This window comes from Lissotriton vulgaris, chromosome 2_1, assembly GCF_964263255.1.
Source record: "Lissotriton vulgaris chromosome 2_1, aLisVul1.2, whole genome shotgun sequence".
Lineage (NCBI taxonomy): Eukaryota > Metazoa > Chordata > Amphibia > Caudata > Salamandridae > Lissotriton > Lissotriton vulgaris.
Window position 1 is genome coordinate 1,618,568,839 of NC_141687.1, and position 16,366 is coordinate 1,618,585,204.

At 49.7% G+C, this 16,366-nt stretch overlaps 1 protein-coding gene across 1 annotated transcript in view; it reads left to right on the plus strand.

Moving 5' to 3' along the window:
• The first annotated feature begins 733 nt into the window (after positions 1-733).
• Positions 734-16,366, plus strand: part of PTAFR (platelet activating factor receptor) — a 51,434-nt gene continuing 35,801 nt past the window's right edge. The window contains exon 1 of the mRNA XM_086957492.1: positions 734-2,020. The gene's annotated coding sequence lies outside the window, so the exon portion shown is untranslated. The remainder of the gene's footprint in view (positions 2,021-16,366) is intronic.

Here is a 16,366-nt window from a genome sequence, read left to right on the forward strand (position 1 = left end):
AACATTAGGTTGATATCTTTAGCTTAATTCCTGGGATCAGTGTATGTACATCAAACAAAATCTAACATGGATGATTGGTGGTCTACAACAAATCAGGGGTGTGGCCAACATAAAAAGAGCAGGCATTACGAGCAAAAAAGGCAAAGCCATATTTGAGAGTGCAATAAATATCGTTTAGAAAAAAAATCTAATCTAGAAAAGCTACAACCTTCTCATTAAAACTAAACTTACATTGTTTTGTATTTTTATGTTGGGAATTAAATACAATTTCGTGATATGTGTATTTGTACGATGCCCACTTGTTTCTGAATTTTGAGGTTTGTTTAATTTGAAGAAAGTGAATTGGCGGGGTCCATGGCTTCCAGTAGCGATTAAGAAGGGGTTCACAGAAGTCAAAAGGTACGAATGCTGCTTACCCCATTACTCAATAAGGCTGTACTCGGACATTGGTGCTGCTAACGAGTGGTTACTGGGACCCACACCTACAGGCGAGGTTTGACTGAAAGTGTCAGGCATGACTTTAAGTCGTTCGACAGCAGTTGGGATTTTATAGCCCGAATCACAAATGAATATTGACCTTGGCCTCTCATTCTAAGCATGAAACCGAAACTTAGGGCTCAGTGTCACCTGTGGTGGTTGCACATCTCAAAGGTCGGCATCAGTTACGCTCGCTTCTGGGGTGCCTCCGTCCCTGGGCGAGCGAGGGCCTGCGCGGCTGACAGGAAAAGGAGTGTGCAGTGCATACTTGGAGGGTTAGTCGTCGGCGGCTTCCGCGGGCCCTCCGGCCTGAGCTCGCCGCCGCAAGCGCTTCTGGGAACACAGACGTACCCGGGCCGAGCCCCTCTCAGTACCGGTAATTGCTGACAGGATGGCGTGTAATGCGACTCCGTAATGGTAGTCTCTTAGTGCCGGGCTCTCGTGAGTGTCGTTTCCCTCTAATAGGCAGTGTTGAGACACTCCCCTCAGTTGGTCCCTTGCGGGGATCTGTCAGACAGTTCCTGTTCTCGGCTGGGTGAGCATCCAACGGGGTGCAGAGCGAGTGAGACCCCTCCAGACATCCCACGGACGCCGGGGAGCTCCCAGGGAAGAGGCGCTGTGACCCATCCCGTCAACACCCAGCTCAGGGGGTTCAGAGTGAGTGTGACCCTAGCAGTCACCAAACCCACATCAGGGGGCTCCCAGGGAACGGGCGCTGTGACCCCTCTTAACACGCAGCTCACGGGGTTCAGGGTGAGTGTGACCCTAGCAGTCACCACACCCACATCAGGGGGCTCCCAGGGAACGGGCGCGGTGACCCCTCTTAACACGCAGGGTGAGTGTGACCCTAGCAGTCACCACACTAACATCAGGGGGATTGTGTGTTGTGACCCCTCTTATCAACACGCAGCTCACGGGGTTCAGGGTGTGACCCCTTGACCCACCACTAGACTAGAACATCGGGAGCTCCCAGGGAAGAGAGAGGCGTGACCCCTCCCAGTAACAGCGGACACACAGGGTGATGGGATAACCGTGTGGTCCCCTCCAGCCACCACCCAGGAATCCTGCATCTCACAGGGCACAGGAGGGTGTCAGCCACTCCTCCCAGCACCGGACATCAGACAGATCACAGGATACGGTGTGGTATTACCAGTGAGTCCCCAGCAGTCAGCAGAGTGTGGTGTGACCCTCCCCTGTCAACACCTGGACACCCAGCACCGCCAGTGCACGGTGTGACGTGGCCTCCTACAGCGACCACTTGGACACACAGCACCCTTCCGAGGTACCAGCTTTTGTGACCCATCCTGCTCTCACAGGGTGCACTATCGTGTGACCCTCCTCCGGCACCACCCGGACAGACGGACGCTCACACACACGGTAGCACGTGGGTGGGTTAACTTCCAACTGTACTGTAGTCCCGGGCAGCTCACACTGTGCCGGTGGGTGCGCTCGGCCCTGTGGCCCTCAGCTTTCACGGATCTACAAAGGAACACCGGCGCGGGAACAGATGCGCTGCAGGCAAGACTAAACCTACAAGCCCGAGGTAAGCAAGTTATTAATGTGATAATTTCTAATTTATGACGCGAATCATTCTGTACAAAGAAGGAAGCTGATTGCGCGTGACTGTTCTTGAACTTGTAATAAGTTGTACCATCTTTGGTTGGCATCGCGGCTCAGAGTACAAGACACGCATTTTGTAATCACTAAAGTGGGCGTCGCCCGTGCATGATTTATTGCGATCGTTCATTTAAAATCAGTTTTTAAATTCCCCAAGACAAGCACAGTATATTGAGGTACACAACAAAGCTAGTTCAACTGATGGGAAATGTTTCTTTGACATGTGCCAACTAATAAAGATAACCGTTTGTCTCCTCTGATGTATACTTTGACACACATTTCCTGAAAGATTTGCGTAAGATTTTCACATCTTGAAAAGAAGCTCTTCGTTTTCACAGCGTTGCTCAATACCTAGGAAGAAGTAGTGTGGAAGTCAGTAGGCGTGGCTTTTGTATGGTGTATTCCCATAGAGACACTCAACATCCATGCTGGCATTCACAAACAGATCACACAGACAAACACAACCGCATGCAGGCACCATACACACAGACAAACATACAGGCACCTACAAAGACGGAAACAGGCATACCAGAACCACGCACATATACCAAATATACATCATCATACATAAGGTATAGACAGTTGTGAACGTAAACCAACAGGCAGACGTACTGATAACAATACAGTCAACAGTTATACAGTCACATGTGAAAAGAAATACAGTCAGCCATGAAGACATACCAACTGACATTCAGACACTCATGAAACTGAGCAACAGGTGAACAAACACATTGACCATCAGCGATAGTGGCATTCATGCACACAGGATAAAAAGTCATACATTTGGTCATACAAGCACACATTATCAGAGACCAACACACAAAGAAGCAGCAGCTGGCAGAGGGCAAGAAACACACAGGAACCCAGGCATGCAGCCACTGATGTGTGCAGTGCCACTTAAACACTCACATATAGTATAAAAAATGCCAGCACACTTACGGTCGCAGACATCAGTATAAATTAAGACTTTGACGGTGTGACGGACATATGGATGAATAGATGAATATATGGTTGAAGAATGGATGGATGGATGCATAAACGCCTCTGGTAACCTTTCGCTTTTTGCAGAGATAAATCTCATTTGAGGAAGGAAGAAAAGAGGGTGTTGGGGGCAGTCATTGACCACTGAATTATCTCCTTTGAGAAATTGCTGAAAGAGATATACACGCCATCACAAAGTCCACTGCACACACAGACCAGCAAACACAGCCTTTATGCAAACAGACCAATATAAATACAGGCACTTTCGCATACAGGCCAACACACACACATGATTATCCAAGTAACGTATTTACACATATAACTCACATTATCACACATACAAACACAGATAACACAGCAGTTCCAGATAACAAACACGGGCACGCATGGATGGATGGATGGATAGACGGACAAAGGAGGATCAATAGATGCACAAAGAGGCAGACGGGTAGGGGAAATATTAAGATAACTTCACTAAGGGTATCCATGCACATGAGAATCAATTCACCTAAAGACACGGCATGAAGACACCCATCTACACACAACTTGGGAGATATACACACTTAAGTTCACAACGAACAAAAGGCATACAGGTATTCCATGCCCCCAGACCAATAGACATTCAAACATGCATGTATGTAGGCCAGGAGATATGCAGGCACCCATGAATCCAATCTAAAAAACATACATGCACCTGTGTCAACATTTAAATAAACACACCTGTACCTGCGCCACCACATAATAATAATAATAATAATAATAATAATAATAATAATAGGCATTTGTAGAGCATGCAGCTACCCCAAATGGGGTGTCCCAGCGCTTTAGTGGACAGTGATCAAGGCAGAGGACATCAATATAGTCAGTCACATACATGCCAGTAGTTATAAATGCAACCAAGCACTCAAACCAACAGATATACAGAAACAAATCCACACACAGAGACCCATGTAAAGACAGACAACACTCATACAGGTCCTCTTGTACCCACCTCTGTGGAGGAAACCTAATTTTAGGCAGGCGTAGAATGAGTAGCATCCTGTGTCCCAGTTCCTTGTAAGTCTGAACTGGTGTCTGGAATGCTGAGAGCGAATGATGCAATAGAATGTTAGCCAGCAGCGGCTCCTCCCATAAGGCAGAGGAGCGTCGCAGCACTGCTCTGTGAGCAGTTAAAAAGAAAAACTAAAATGATAATAACTAACATTATTATCATTTTAGTTTTCCCTCACACTTAGGTGCCGGGTGGGTGGGGCTGGGCTGTCCAGAGCAGGGGCCAAGGGGGAGGAGTGTTAGGCACACTCTAAAGTGCACAGTATGGTTTGGCCGGCCATCTTAGGCGGCCAAACAGTCCTGCGCACTTTGCATGTTCCCCAACGGGCTGCATTTTACAGCCTGGTAGGGAACATGCACAGCCTCCCTGTCCCTGTCTGTGCGCCAAACCACGACAGTCTACTGCTGTTTAAGACCTCTAGTGACTGTTTGTCGCTGGGAGCTGGAAGCTCGTCCCAACGACGAAGAAGCGTGTCGCATCCGCACCAAGACCCGCGCATCGACGAGCCACGGAGAAGAAGCGTGCTGCATCTACACCGATTCCCGACGCATCACCAAGAACATTGTTGCAGTGCCTGCCTTGCGGCTGCAAAAATTTACGCATCAGACCAGATCGTCGCATCGCATCAAGCCGCCATTTTATCACATCGCACCGGATTGTCGCATCGAGGCGCCATCTTGTCGCATCGAAACTGGAACGCAGTAAGAAACTGACGCATCAACTCCCCACACAGTAAGGAAGCAACGCATCTCCTCCCCTGCGCTGCAGTAAGGAACAGGTGCATCCCCCCCGCGTGTAAGGAACGGCGCATCACCTTCCCTGTGACCCTTTTGTTTGCTTTGCGTGACGCATCTAAGGTACTTTGTTGGAAAAGTGTTGCATTTACCATCTGCATTAAACGGAACTATTTCTACCATTTAAGAAACTTATTTTTGATACTATATTGTGGATTTTTGCCGTTTGGTCTTGTTTAGATAAGGGTTACTCCTTTTTTTCTAAACTGGTGTGGTGTCCATTTGTAGTGTTTTCACTGTGTTACTGAATGTATCACAAATACTTTCCACACGCCCTCTGAGATAAGCCTGTCTGCTCGTGCCAAGCTACCAATGGGGTGAGCAGCGGTTATTTTAGGAGTGTATCCCCCTTATCCTGACTAGAAGCAAGGGTCCCTATTTGGACAAAGGTGCAAACCATTGCCAACTAGAGACCCCCATTTCTAACAAGATCCATTTGAAGTTTTGATGTGAAGGAACCAGTTTGGTAGTGGCGGTTTAGAGCGGGCTTAAGGCTCTTAGAGAGCTGTGACTACTGGCTGCTTGAAGACGCCATCTTGAAAAATCCCAAGAGGTTGTGCAGGAGTGATGGGACAGGGGTGGAGTGATGATGTGTCACCTTTGGATTGGGTTAGGCTCCACTCTCTGGCACCAGATAGACTTTGAGAAGCACTGGATCCTGCAGAACACTATTACAGACAGACCACTTATGGATGAATCCCGATCTGGAGTGGTGGGCCAGTGACTCCAGAGCCAGTGGCACCGACTGTCTATCTTCATCTGGGATTCTTGCCAGGGACCCTATGTAGTAACCTGTGCTTCCAAAAACATAAACGATCAAACAGACGCTGCAGAAACAACTGTAGTTTGTAAAGTGTGTTTATACCGAGTTCCCAGATCAGCGTTTTAGGGCATCCCTTCAGTGCACAGAAGTCAAACCAACTGTTACACAACTGCAAATAATGCTGAGAGATGTCATACTAAGGTTCCTTTCAGCACTAATTCCAATAACATATTCATCATTCTACACTACACCCTGACGGAGAAGGATCCCCTGGAACTTCTGTGGACTAGCCTCTGAAGGGTATCTAGGGTGAAGGACCTTTCAGACCCCCGCTGGATACATAACCACTTGCCCTACAAGCGGCCAGGATGCTGTGGGGCCTCGGGATTGCAGGCATGGAGTGTAGCCTGATTTGAAGGCCTTGGGGTACCACTAAAAGAAGGACCCTGGCCAAGGGGATCACTGGGAACCCAGATACAAATGCGGTTCTTGGCATCTGCATCTACTGCTTGAAGGATGCAGCTTGTCGATGGAGCTCCAGTAGAGGTTTATGAGCAGACTAGGAGTTAAGAAGGGCACAAGAGCAGATCCAGAGCTCTCTCCATCAGAGGGAGGGCAGGTACAAAGCAGCTCTGCAAGAAAATATCAAACATTTAGAGGTTAGGAGGCCAAAAACGAATACTTCTGGTGGTTAGGGAGATTCACAAGGAGCAAATTGCTGCAAACCCCATTCTTCTTAATCCAGGTAGGACTGGAGTTATCTTATTCGTTTTTTTTCCTCATGGAGGAGCTGCACAGTGGGTCATCAGAGTCCCTGGGCTGAGGTGATCTACATGTCAGCTTGTAAATCTACTGACACACCAGAGAGGACCGGGGCTCCATAGGAGAATCAATAATTGGCGCGCCTAGTGCTCCCCTTCACCCTCGTGCTGCCCCCTCTATGGAGGGCCATATCACAGGGGAGAGTCTGTCTAACCAAAGCGCAGCAGACCCCAGTACAGCGCCGGAGATTCCTGAAGAGGGCCAGCCCACTGGTGGGTTAACCCCTTCGCCGCAGGGGTAATTCCCCCACTGTGCTGGGGGGGGGGGGCGCGCACAGCGCCCCGGTGCTTGTGACGAGCTCAGCTCGTCACGCAGCACGGTGGCGCTGTGCTCATGACGAGCTGAGCTCGTCACAGCCACACCCGTTTCCTCAGAACTTTCAGCACAGCGGGAGAATTATCCCTGCGTGTGAGCACCGCTGCCGTTATGACGAGCTCACCTCGTCATGAGCACAACGCAACCATGCCTCATGACGAGCTGAGGTCGTCATGAGCACGCATGATGTTAATGAGTCTGGAGCACTGCCGTGTTCACGTACCTCCGGACCCCCAGGGAGGGCCCGAACCCCGGTGACGCCTCTGTGTGCCTCTGCCCCTCCTCCCCGGGCCGTGTTTGGGGGGAGAGGGTAGAGTGACGCACTCCCTCCGACCTCCCACCGATACCGCAGAGCAGAACTGCCAGTCTTCCCGATCCCCACTCGGGCAGGAAGCGAAGTCTGCTGACCCCCCTGCCACCACATGAGGAGTGTGCCCGAGTGGGACGGGATAGCATGGCAGCGAGGGCCCTGGCACCAGTAGGCTCAAATGAAGGGTTTCTTGGGTGCGCCTCACCTGGAGGTCGTGTCCTCCGGCACAGGAGGATACAGGGTAAATTTATGGGTCACTTGATCTGTGGGACCTGTCTCTAGTATGTGCCCCATGTTGGTAGTGAGGCCTACAAAGGGTGCCAACATAGGCATTTCCACGTGCCATTCAGACTATATATGTGTGTACAGTTGTGTATAGTATTCAAGGCACAAGTCCTATAAAAAGAAGTGGGGGGACTGACAACATGCAAAAGACCCCATGACGTCACATGCTCAACGTGTCCAAGTTTCTGAAAATTACACTGGGACATGTTCAGCTTATTTCTGTGGGCCCAACTTCTTGGCAGGGGGGACGGCATCCACCCTGTGAAAAGAGTGGGGGGACGCCGTCCACCCGCGTGTACCACCGACGCGAGCCCTGATAGTATTTAGTAGTGTGCTGTAGAGTGGTTTCATTTTTATTTTATTTAAAACAAGGCAATGGCTGTACCTCAATTTATTAAGTGTTGTTTTTTGTGTTGCAGGGTGCTGAGTCTCTAGCCCCCAGCACCTCCCCTAAGTAAGCCTTACGCTAATCTGCACCCTGAAAGCCAAGTGCTACAAAGGCGTACCTAGCTCCTACTTAGGGGTTCCTCGATACCGATGCCTCAGGGCACCAGTGATGAAATACCCAATTTGTTGTAATTGGGGCCTACTATCTCCTGGTTGCTGAGGGGCCCTTCAACACGGATTACTAACACCAGAGCTATCAGTCCTAACTTCTGTCAATAGTTCTGGCGGAGGCTAACAACACCGAGGTAGTAACCTAGTGAAGTGCCTAGGAGGGAAGTAGTACCTTTTCCACACAAATGTTCCATATACCCAGAAACAATTGTAGTTTCCTATGTTTGTTGTTCCCTGGTCTCCAGCTGCGTCCAGAAGGTAAAGAGGCTGTTAAAATCTCTGCTGTGCCCTAGTTGGAATGATGCGCAGTCAGTCCTGGGCAGAGAAGAGTATGAAATGGAAGGCGAGGCGTCCTTTTTACCTCACTACTGTCCTGTTACGATATAGTGAAGGCTGCCCTTTGTACATGTGATGTCCTGCCTGCTTCACACATGCCCAGCCATCCTCAGAATGTTGCACAAATTCATCATAGAAAGTGGACACGGCTCCTGCATTCTTTTACAATGAAACAAATCACTCATTATTTAACAGCTGGATTGCAATTTTGACAACATTCCTTTGCTCTATAAAATGACTTCTATACGTTTATACTAACAATAAACATTGATCTGTATTTATACCAGCTCGGTTTCAAAGCAGTGGAACGAGGTGGGGCTTCGCTGCTGCACGCCAAACTCCTTTGTCTACCTGGAGGTGCTTTCGATAACAGCAATTGGGGCTTATTGAAAAGGTTTTCACGAGGGAAATGACTGTTGCTTCTCTAGGCTTCCATGTTTATTTGACGCATTTATAGCGTTCACTCTCTGTGAGTAGCCCTTCTTTGCTCTGCAAGGCAGACCAAGTGGACACAGGAACCAATTCCAAAACAAGCATTTGCAATGCAATAGGTCTCGCAATTACAAAAGTTTGAGCTATTGGCATTGTAAATGACAATGCCTTTTATCCCGTTCCATGCTCATGACGGAGCCGCTCCGTCATGAGCCGCGGTTGCGCTGTGCTCATGACGGAGCGGTTCCGTCATGGCCCTGCCGCCGCGCCTGCGCGGCGCTGATTTCGCGCCTGTGCGGCGCGTTCTATTGAACGGGCAGGGCCATGACGGAACCGCTCCGTCATAAGCACAGCGCAACCGTGGCTCGTGACGGAGCGGCTCCGTCACGAGCATGCGAGCGCAGCCCGGCCCCCCCCCCCCCCCCCATAGCGCTGCGGCGGAATTGCCGCCGCAGCGAAGGGGTTAATTATGTTTTGTTTTTTTGAATATAAATAAAATGCATTGTCATTTACAATGCCAATAGCTTGAACTCGCGTAAATGCGAGACCTATTATGTTGCAAACGCTTGTTGTTACCAGGGGATGGTTTTGCAGCATAGCTGCAATATCGCCCCCTGCACAAAATCGCAAAAGCGGCACAAACCTTTCCCGCTAGCCTCCCCGCCCCCACGGCACAGCTCAGTTCTTTGCCAGGGTCGGTTTCGGGTCCCTGTCTGGCTCTGGCTGAGTGCGAGGCCCTGGGTAGCTCCCCACACTGCCCATGCCTAGCACCGGCCCTGAAACTAGCCTGCTTGAAGGACAAGACATTGTACTTAAATGGAGGAAGGTCATAAAGTAAAACTGAAAGGAGATGTGCACAAGGAGGCTTCATGCCAAAGAATTATGTGGCATTTCGAAATAAATGCATCACATCAGACAATACCAGCAATAGGGCGGGACTCTTCGATGACACAGTGAGAAAATTAATGCAGCTTCATTCCTATATCCAAACTAAACAAGACACAGCAGGTAAGACAGTCACCTAGACACATAGGGCACACTTCAAGAAGGTCAAGTATCGAGGACTAGGTTACAGTTAAAATTGGACGGACACCTTATCATATCCCACTGAAGGCTCCTGCACCCAACCATCTAAAAAAAAGAAAGACATTTATTAACCCACTTGAAGCTACGTCAGGGGCTGTTTACTGTATGCTAAAGTAAGGTAAATATGAAAACAGGTCACGGAGGAACGAACTTCGGCAGAGAAAGCTGGTCTCGTGGGCTAGTGGTTCTCAAAAGACTGCGCTAGGATAAAATGCACGAGCAAGCGGCTGGGGTTACTCACGAGAAAGGACATCTTTCCGACGCCGAGGCGTGCCTCTCTTCTGTGAGGTGATTCTTCATAGCGCCGAAGCCTCTGAAGGCTTATATAGACTACACAGAGCCACCTTCCCACTAAGAGGGCACTTTTCTGGTGTAACCATTGCACAGGTATCTGTTCAAGATATATAAAAAAAGATTTTATGATTATTTTACATTATTTCAAACACAATTGCTCAATCTTTTAATTCGATCTCCCAGAGAGATAAAAAACAAGAACCAATGCTGCGCTTTAATGAAAACTGCACCCGAGGAAGGCTAACCCTCGTTTTCAGCAGTCGGCAATCCGTGTGAAGCCACTGCGAGGGATTGTGGTGTTTAAGAGACGGGGTCGCTCATCCGCCATGACGTATAGTTTTCTCTTTTTGAGCCGTCCCACTTGGACGGCCTGGCCAGGTTTGTTATCTTTATGGAGCCATGTGTTTGGCCCAAAAAGATAAGATACCTTTTACGCCAGAAGTAAGTCAGGCGAGCCAGTCCAAGTGGGACGGCTCAAAAAGAGAAAAGTTTACGTCAAACTAACCTCTTTCCCAATGCCCGCCCACCGTTTAGCATGAACAGTGATGCCGGCCAATGGGAAAGAGGGGCTGGGCTTAAAGCCCGCTAGTGAAATCTCCCCAATATCACTAAATCTCGCCAGCAAGGCTGCGCAAATGCGCAACTTACGCTAGGCTTCGACCTAAACACAAAATGGTGTGAACAAGAAATAAACCAATTGGAGGGACGGGGGGAAAACTGGGGGACGAGGTTGGAGGTAAGAACAGGGAAGCGGGGAAAAAATATATGCACAGTTGTGAGTCGAAAATAAATGCATTAACAATCAAAATAGTTCCAGAACAGTTGGATTTTGAGGATCATTTTCATGTGCCCTTTCCAATGTAGCTGAAGAGGTAACCTCCAAATTTGGAAGTAACAAAAACGCTCAGGTGCTGCTAGATGGCAATTGATCCTTACGCAAATATAATGTGGGCTGGATGCCCTATCAACCGTGTGGGTTATGAATAGGACTTTGGGACGTATATATGAACACATTTTCTCAAAGATACAGAATGGGGAAAACCCTTTGATACATCTGGCCCTTTGAATGTTTTTCTTCTGGAAGAGGGCAACCCATGATATCCTTTCTAGCATAGAGTAAGAGGCAGTCATATGTGGATCTGAAAGATTAAGAGGTCTGCTTGGTTGTCAACACATTAGCATGCATTTCTGGAAGACCAATAAGAAAGGAATTACAGTAATCCAGCAACTGCCCTTATGATGTATTTTTTTTTACATATTTAGATTTTATTCGCTAAAAAAAAAAGATTAAGGAGACCCAAGCCACGCTCATATCCATATTTAGAGGGGCAATTACCTTGCATAAGACAATAATCCCCAGTTTTTCCATTGGTCCACCTCCGTTCCAAGTATCCAGCCCAAAACACGTACCTATTTCAATCCTCCATAGGTCTCTTCCCTCCCTACAAAGCAGGATGCACCTTAATTGCCATGCCTGGTACGGCCAATCAGACACCAGTGCCTTGGGTTGTTCAAACCATAAAAAAGGGCAGGGTTATCAGGGACTGGTGAGGGATATGAGGTAACCAAGGGGAAGGGTGTAACTGAGAAAGGAGACAAGTGTCCATGGGGTGAGTAATCAAAATGGAGGTTTGGCATCCAGCACATAAAGGGGGCAAGGGTCAAGGTGACCGCTCAGAGTAATTATCCAGCTTAAAGCTTACTCCTCAGTGTGTGTATGGTTGCAGTATCTTACTGACATGGGAATGTCTTCATCTGGTACATGTCTAGATAGACATGTCCCCAGTGAAAGGGATGACTTTGTCGAGTCAATTCTTTTCCTGGCAGATCAATATCTCTATGGAGATCCTGATCTTCTTCATCTTGACAGAGACATGTAGTTTCCGCGTATCCTCACAGTGCCAGAAGACATGTATTTTACATGCAAAACTATACACGAACTTGCTGGCAAGAGAATTTTACCCTGAACTCCCATCGCAAGGAGATTAGAGGTTGCACCATCCTTCTTTCCAATTTACCTGGACACATCAATGATGAAGTGGATCAGGCTGCCTCTTTTGTTTATTGTGCCTTTTTATCTGTCCGCCTCCAGTATTCTATCCCTCGAGTTGTCATCTCACAGCATTGCCCTGATTGTGTGGTCTGATTCCCAATTATGATCCCAATTTAGGGTATTTTAAGGGATTGATATTTGCTGATAGATAGACTCTCTTGACAGTTTGGGAGTTCATATGATACACTTTACAAAAAATCCTCTCAGATTCCCCTCTCCCCATCTTCTGTTTTTGGAATACTTGAGTTCCTTATGTACTTGGCCTTCTGAATATCCCTCATCTCCATTCTCAGACCCGTTTGTTCAACAGTGCTGATACAATTACCTCACATAAGTTCAGTTTGTAACTGCTTCATTTGGTTAGGTTAAACAACACCTTTGTCTCAACCTTTGTTCCAAGGCTATCACAGAATCATAACATTTGTCGCACTGGGCTGCTTAGAGGTTTTTCCCGCAAGGACACAGAAGTGGGTTTCTCCCACTGTTTTGAATCTGCTTTTCACAAAAAGAACAGATCCTAACTGCAACATCCCCCTTAGGCTGAGGCAAGACCCAGCACTCACCCAAGGCGGGGTACTTTTTACCACTGCACCCTTAAATATTATCACTTTTGAGCATGTCTTACCACCCCTGGCACAGCAAGACTTCAACACAAAACAAACAGCACCTTTTGAATAGGTTTTTTTTTAAACAAAATGCAAAGACTCTATTACTTTTAGAATAAGGCTTGGGGTTTATTATATAATACTCTCTAAACTAAGGCTGTCTCAGATACCAAATGCATAAGATTTTAATATATGTAACAAACTTATAATCTAAAGCCATGAAACAATAACTGAGCAAACTTATAATCTAAATCGCATGAATCAATAATTATACTGATTAATAAACAAGCAATAACTGATATAAGATAAGATACACAGGACGTCCTGCAAGAGATCAGAAACATATATATACACACACACACACACACACACACACACACACACACAGTGGAGGATCACTCTGGATGTGCACCTCCCACACACAAAGACAACACCTCACAATGGCAATAGCCAAAATAACTCAATACATCACCTGATGCATACACTGCCCACTTCTGGCCGGAGGAAGTCTTCACAAAGCCGGGGATCAGAGCTCAGCAATCAAGGTTTGATCACTCCGAGATAGACATGTCTGCCCTCACTCGGATTCCAAACTCCCAATCTCTATCCTGCAACCCTCAGCTTTAAACACAATAGAAGATTCCCGAAAGACCTCCTTCCACCACCAAAGGAATTTGACTAGAACTGGCCAAATTCCAAGCAAGCATCCCATGGCATTAAGGAGCTCTTGCGTCCCTTCCTCTATTCTCACATCTTCCAGCCTCTATCTTGACGAAGCTCTCACAAGGCCTTCCAGACTACAGGGGCGTGGTTTGGACGCCGATCGGGATGGCAGCATGAGCCTGCAGCTCCGTGCCAGATCCCGCATTTATCCTGCAATCCCTCGCTTTTGAGCCGGCAGGAAAGCGGAAATTCCACCTACAACATCGGACTGGCCGAGGAACACTCGTGAGGGCCGGCGGGTGGTCCGCGGATATGCTGGGACTCGGCGCTGAGATCTCGAGGAGCCGTGAGCGAGGACTTAAAATGGCGGCTGCCCCGACCGGCGGAGACTGATCGGCAGGTCACGGCGATCTGTGGCTGCGAAACAGAGGGAGCTGCTGCCTGGCGGACACTGTGGAGGGGGGGCCTGACTAAACGGAGACAGACGGCAGCGGACGAGGGAGGGAGAGCTATCTGCTGCGCCAGAGACTCACGATCGGGGAGCCCATCCCCCCACCGCTGGTCTCGGTGGCTTCCTGGGAGCGGTGTTGCCCCGCGGCTCTGCGCGGATCTTTGGTGGCGGAAAGGACAAAGGCGGCGCCGTGACACCGGCAGGCGGTGAGGAGGCGGAGGTTCTTGGGGGAAAGGCTCTGCGGATTGGAGGACCCAGTACCCAAAACCGGGATTGACCTGCTGACCGGCGCGGAGCCCCAGGGGACGCCCCGTACTTAGAGGGGAATGGCTGCGGCGGAGTGGAACGCATCCGGGTGAGCGCTATCGGCCCATCGGGCGGACAGAGATCGACGGCTGCCGCCAGGGCAGGGCTGCTATTGCGCCGGACAGAGGGAGCGGACAAGACCGGGTGGAACCGACAACCGCCGCGCTTGGCAGCTGAGGGGCCCCTGCACAGATTGGGGTTCCGGTCCGGGCTGGGATCCTCCCGCCTGACGAGGGACCACGCGCTCAGTTTTCCCCCCCACGCTCCTCTCTCTGACATTGGGCCTACAACTGATCTGTGAGAACCCTGTGTCTGGCACAGGGAAACGGTGAGATTGGGCCCAGGAACGACCGGCGCAGGACTACAGGGGGCCCCGGGGAACATGTGGAGCTAGGTGGGCCACTCCCAGAGGGAGCAAACGGAGGTCGGCCATTTTGAGCACTGGAGTGGAACCCCTGAGAAGCAGACGACTTGTACCCTGAAGGTGAGGGCCACTGCCCGGGAAACACGCAGTGAGGGGTGTGGGGGCACGAGAGGTATCCCTGCCTGGCGATTGGGGACTGGAGCCGAGCCGTCCACCTGGAAGCACTAATCGGACAACGCACGTGGTGCCCAAGATGGCCGCTATCGGTGGCGCAGCGAACGCAGGGCAGGGGCATGACCAGACGACTATGCCGGACACGGATGGCGAGCTCCAGGAGGGCCCGGATACATCGGCACAAGAACGCAGATTGAATGCACGGCTAGATAACATACTGGAGGCGATCACTGCGACCAAGGAGTCTCTGCACCAGGATATAGCACAGGTGGCTCCAGGACTGGGCCTCCTGAGGGCGGACCATGCCAAACTTTCCGCTCCAAGAGTTAAAACCGGCAGTGGTCACTGCAGAGCATAAACTGTCCGATATACTCACCCGACTGGCGACATTGGAGAAACGCGTGGAAGATTCCGAAAGCCGCAACCGAAGGAACAACGTAAGGGTAGTGGGCCTGCCAGAAAAAGTTGAGGGGGACGATGCAGTGGCTTATATGGAAAACTGGTTGCTCTGGAAGGCTTATCTCCATTCTTCTCGATAGAGAGGGCACATAGGGTCCCGGCCCGCCCACCCATGCAGGGTCGACCTCTTAGACCGATGGTGGCCAGACTCCTGCATTTCAAAGATCGTGACCTATTGATACAAAGGGCACGCTCCACGGGACCCTTCCAGGTGGACAATAGCTCGGTCACGGTTTTCCCGGATTACACGCAAGAAGTCCAGAGGAACACGGCATCTTTCCTGGCAGTGAAAAAGGAACTAAGAGATGAGGGGATACAATACTCACTACTCTTTCCAGCTAGACTACGAGTGATCCTAGATGGCACAACCCAATTTTTCCAGACCCCTGACGAGGCATGGTCGTGGCTTGAGCTATACCGAGCGGGTACGGACCGCCAGAACAAAGGGGGAAAGGAGAAACAAAGGCCAGTCCAGGTCCGAAAGTCTCAGCAAATCCGCAAACGTAACAAACTTAAAAGGGCACTGAGAGCGGACCTGATGGCGGCGGATAGGAAGAGAGGGCTGGCTGCAACGGCAATCATCACGGGGTCAAGCAGGAGAAGTTGTCGGAGGATTCAGACTCGGAGGAAGGGGAGAGAAAGTCTGGAGGAGAACTTTCATAAGCTGATAGCTCGGCGGGGCCGACGGTCACACCACAGACAGCGGATGGACTGTTTAACAAATAGTATTGGGAATAGGAGACATGATGGTGGCTCTCTGTTGGAGCAGACTATTCCTGATGCTTGGCGAACTAGCAGGTACTCTGTTGTAACTATCATATGGGATCAAGGGCTTGGGGTGAGGGCTGGGCCTGCCCCGGGTCAACTCTGAGGCACCCCCTTACTGCCCTTAAGGCTTTCTGTGGTGATGACCACAGAGTAGTGGGCTGTGTGTGCTGTTACAGGTTTGGATGGGGGCTGAAGCTGTGTTATTAGGTCCTGTCCTGGGGAGTGGGGTTGGGGTAGTTTGTTGGGGTGTTTTGGAGGGGGGGAACTGCTGCAATGTTGTGGGGGGTCGTTTGACACTGTCGAAGTGGGGGGTGATGGCTGCAATGGGGACGTTACCTGATTTGAAATGCCTCACATGGAATGTCCGTGGACTCAGAACTATGTCAAAGAGATACAAGGTGC